Below are 4,868 nucleotides of genomic sequence, written 5' to 3' on the forward strand. Positions count from 1 at the left end.
TTATATAACTCTTATCGTTGACACAAACGACGATAACTCCTCCGAGAGTGTGTAACGCTTTGCAGAGTTGTCGTTGCTGGTCAGAGGATTTGCTCCCCCTAACAAAGCCACCTTGATAAAATATTTTATCGAGTTCATAACATGTAATCATTTATTTACCGTAGAATATATATTTTTTTACAAACAATATCCTCGTTTTACTGAATATATCCGACTGTTTTGCTCTTCTGTGCTTGTTATATGACCGCGCTTAAGAAAACATACAATTAAAATATTTTAAACAAGTCCCGCCCACTGCTAGAGCGAATTTCCAACTCGCAAGTAACAGTTGGGTTATATACGAAATCGCTCCCTAAGACCTTTGGGTCGATCGAAAGTCAGCACGCGCAAGCAAAACCATAAATTTAATCCGCCAATGGCGGGTGTCTTTTGTGCACCATCCAATGGTCGATTCAATGGATGGTTTTGCTCTGCTGCTGACCGTAGAAAATGACCCACCTGTGTATGTTTGTGTCGTCATAGGATAAGGTCTTAGGATAAGTTAGGATAAGATTACATGTTCATTGTGCCTTTACTTGCTGTCATACTCGAATCAGAGGTTAAAGGTTGTCTGTTCTGTACCGTCTCTTAGGATAAGATTACATGTTCATTGTACCTTTGCTTGCTGTGATACTCGAATCAGAGGTAAAGGTTGTCTGTTCTGTACCGTCTCTTAGGATAAGATTACATGTTCATTGTGCCTTTACTTGCTGTCATACTCGAATCAGAGGTAAAGGTTGTTTGTGTTGTCAAATAAATGTTTGCCGGGCCTGCTAGAGAACTCGATCCTAGAAGCCAGGGCTGTCTCGTCTTGTAAATAAATGTGCCTCTGAGTCACTTGGCAGTCAGAGGGGTCCGTCCTTAGGATAAGTTACGTGTTATATGTTTGTCCTTGTCAATTCACTAAACACGTCTTCTTGAGCCTATAGAACGTTATTTGACGATCTAGAGGCTTGCAGGGGATAAAGTGTTTCGTGTTACATGTTGTATTGTCATGTCGGAAGCAGTCCTCGTGGGGTTCTAGAACGTTATTTGACGATCTAGGCCCTTGCAGGGGATAAATGTTTCCGACTGTCTCGTTTTGTTTTGGAAAGCTAGCGTTTCTCATGCAAAGTGTTTCTATTAAAAATATAAAAATATATAATAATATGAATCACGAAAATATAAATACCATACTTGTTGAAATTAAAGAATTACAACAGCGAGGTTTTAATATTTTACTAGACACTGAAACAATTATGTCAGATTTTGAATCCTTGAATGAGCTATCACGGTTGGGGAAGAACAATCTCCCTGCCAGATATAGGTTCATTAAGGGTTTGCAAGATCGCATTTACAGATCACTTGCCGGGATAACTGAAAATCAGGTATCTGAATTTATTCCACTGTGCCGTGCAGTTGAGAAGATTCGTCTTGGATTGTCACAAGAGTATGAGACTCGAAAATTAATTAGCACCAGGGTGAGACGGTTAAAAGGTTATATAAAGAATCTAGACACGGAAATGCCTTGCATTTCTGACGAAAATACTAGTGTTTCTGACTACGAGGCCGACAAGGAAGTATAAACCGCATAGCGTGTGACTCACAGCACAAAGTGAAAGTAGAACCTGAGAAACGCTAGCGCCCCCCCCGCTTGGAGTGTAAAGCACATTTCCACGGTAAAAAAAAAGTGTATTATTTTTTTTGCCCTTGGAAACTCTTTGAGTTTCTCAAGTGAAGGGCGCTTTCAGATTTTCAGGATTTGCTTAAGCGTTTCAACATCAATACAGGAATGAGAATAGTTCATAATCTGTTCTCGTTGACACCAAACTATGATCATATGATTTTGCTGTAGCTCTGTTAATTGTGACGGAGTTAACAAGAAGTCTTCGTCACCATACACGTCAATAACTATTTTAACGGGGAAATACTGTTCTGGGAATGTCTGTATTTGAAATGCGGTTTTTATTGCCTCGTAAAGAATTTGCTTATCATGAATATGAACTCGTGCATGAATGTACTCGGGTTGATACATTATACACAACCGTTTTTTTTTAAATGCGTGCTAGCACTTTCAACGATAACTTATGCTGGTTTTGATAGGGTATTTGCACGATAAAATGACGAAAATGGATCAGTGCAGAAAAAAAAACTATTATAAATATTATGGATCCCTTGACTTAGGACTTCACCAGTAAGTTTATACTAACAGTCTCGTCACGCAGGTCCAACAAATTTCCCCGTTGGTCGGTGAGTTTGAAATTTATCGTTGACAACCACGGGTTATGACACCGTAGATAGACCGGATTGATTGGTTCTTGCACAATCAGAAAACCAGGGGGGTCTCTTGGTGTGAACGTATACAGGATAAACCCCTGTTGTGCCGTCGTAGTATCTGATGCGCTGTAACTGTCATCGATGACGTCACATACAAGATTGACCGCAATAACATCTGTGATATTTACGATCCCGGGTGAGATGTGTCTGCCATCGGATGCTGTACTGTTGTCGTGCTTGAGAATAACAGGTTGTGGTTTTATTCGTTCGTACGCGGCAAGAATATCTTCGAAAGATTGATCGATGAGATCAGAGACTGATTTTCTCAGCTCGGGCACGTTATATCCAGGAAATTTAAAATCTGAAATATCATTCACTTGAATACCATATTTAATTGCAAAATCTGCTCTGGCTATCTGTCTATAATTATCATCGATATAGTCTTTAAGATCCAGTAAAGCCTGAATTATTCTTAGATTTATAGTTTCCATGGCCGATGCGAGTTTGTTTAGTTTTTCTATGGTTGTGATAATATTATCACGCGGACTTGTTAAATCAGAAATATAATCTTGGAAATATACTCGCAGGAGTTGTAGCTGTTGTTTATGTACTAGATTGATCGGAATAAATAATTCAGATTCTATATCATCTAGACGGTAAACACGGAGCTCCTGCCCCCCCCTTAACACGTGGAGCTTCTATACTCCAAGTATCGGGCATTAAAGTACTTTTTCTTGCTAGTAATTGATCTGCAAGGAGTAAATAATAATTGTACTCGAGGTCGTGTAGTGCTTCTTTATAGGTCATAAAATCCGATTTTTCAGGTTTTGGTGGACGAGGTTTAACCTCGGGGGCCTTTGGCCATCCTAATAATGTTCGGATTGAGCTGTTATAAATATCCACGGCGTATCCTGGCGTTGAGATTTCAATGACCGCAGACAGCGTTGGTTCATGAGCTGTTATAGATATTTTGGCTTCCTTGCCGGTGATTCGTTTTATTTGGCGTTGTATCTCATTATTGATTTCTTCGATCTGATAACTCCCAGTGGGAAGTGTAATTGTATTCCAGTCAAGTTCACCCTGTTCGCCGGAGTCGGCTTTGCTTTTCCCGAACACGAATGAATTATTTGGCTGCAGACCACCAAATGATGCCGACCTAACATTGGGCCAGCTGTGATACACACTGAGCTTTGCTAACGCGATTTCACTCACTGGAATTGGAGTTCGAAAATTAATACCGAATTCTGGTGTCGTCGAGGACACTGAGATCATTGTGGTCCTTACCGGTGTTGTGTTTGTGACTATTTGTTGAAGCAGTTCTATTGACATTATTTATTTGTTTAGTTTTCAAATAGTCATTGTACGCATCTGACATTAGTTTGAATTCAGAATCTGATATCGTAGCGTCGCTACTTTGCACGTCTAACGATGATGATATCAGCGATGATAATTTCTGATATGCGGTCGTGGCTGTATTTAATTTTGTCGTGTAATCGTGTAATTTTGTGTTAGCACATGATGATATTTTTTTTGCTATGATGCCGAAAACTCCAGCTGTTGTTGTGGCCGCGGAAACACAGATCGTGGCGGCGACTGCTGCAGTTACCGGAGTGACCGCTGATAGTATTGCTCCGGCAGATGCAACAACGGCAGATACTGAATAAACCATAATATCCAGCACTGTTATGCGGCGCTTGTATTTTTTTACTTTTTGACTAGTTACTTCGATGACAGTTTTTAACTCAGATTGCCACTCACGGACTTGATTGTATCGATATTGTTGAGCATCTGGCGTCGTTGACATTATTCAATTACGCGGTAACCAATTGAGGCGTTGCAGCGACGAATTCCAAACAAAACCAGTAAGATGTTGCTGTTAAACTATCGTCCTCGGCTTCAAGCATAAATGTTTCCTCGGTTCCGCTGTTTAGTATTACAGTGCAAACCCCGGAATACTTATCGGTGGAATGTCTCCAAGGATATGTTGTGAAGATTTCAAATTTAGCGGCTGAAAACACAGACAACCTGTAAACACCGGTGGCTGTTGCTGTATATTTGATAGTGTTATTTTGTCGTGACCATGTTGCGAATCCCGATGATACCGTGAATACGATGTTGGTGATATGCCCCGGAGTAACTCCAGTGGGAACTTTAATCAAACTGGTTTTGTTAACGATATCAGGAATACCCGATACGATATCCTGCTGTGTTTGTTTGATCGTGTTAATGTCGGTCTTTACATCAGCGAGTTTTACATCGACGACTGGAGGAGTCCCAAAGAACTTATCCACGACCTCATCAGTTTTTACGAAGTTTCTTCGAAATCTTGTAAACGCGCCCACGTGAACATCATGCTCTGCACGCAGCGTATTTAGTTTACCGTTGACGATGTCCACGTATTGTTTGTTTGACGCATCCTGGTCGGATTCGGGATTCGCTAACGCGGTTATTTTGTTGCCGCTCATGCTGAGTTCGCCTGTCATCGTGTCACCGGCTTTTTTCACACATTTATCAACACCTTTATCAATACTGTCTTTGATGCTTGCGATTGATATATTCGAGTCCTTGATCCG

At 40.6% G+C, this 4,868-nt stretch overlaps 1 long non-coding RNA gene across 1 annotated transcript; it reads left to right on the top strand.

Moving 5' to 3' along the window:
- Nucleotides 1-387: 387 nt before the first annotated feature.
- Nucleotides 388-1,120, top strand: LOC149784079 (uncharacterized). Its single transcript, XR_016414099.1, has 2 exons — nt 388-598; nt 770-1,120. It is a non-coding gene; the product is annotated as an uncharacterized LOC149784079 (long non-coding RNA).
- Nucleotides 1,121-4,868: the final 3,748 nt, after the last annotated feature.

The sequence above is a fragment of the Sinohyriopsis cumingii genome, chromosome 14 (genome assembly GCF_028554795.1).
Source record: "Sinohyriopsis cumingii isolate HCF-2022 chromosome 14, ASM2855479v2, whole genome shotgun sequence".
Lineage (NCBI taxonomy): Eukaryota > Metazoa > Mollusca > Bivalvia > Unionida > Unionidae > Sinohyriopsis > Sinohyriopsis cumingii.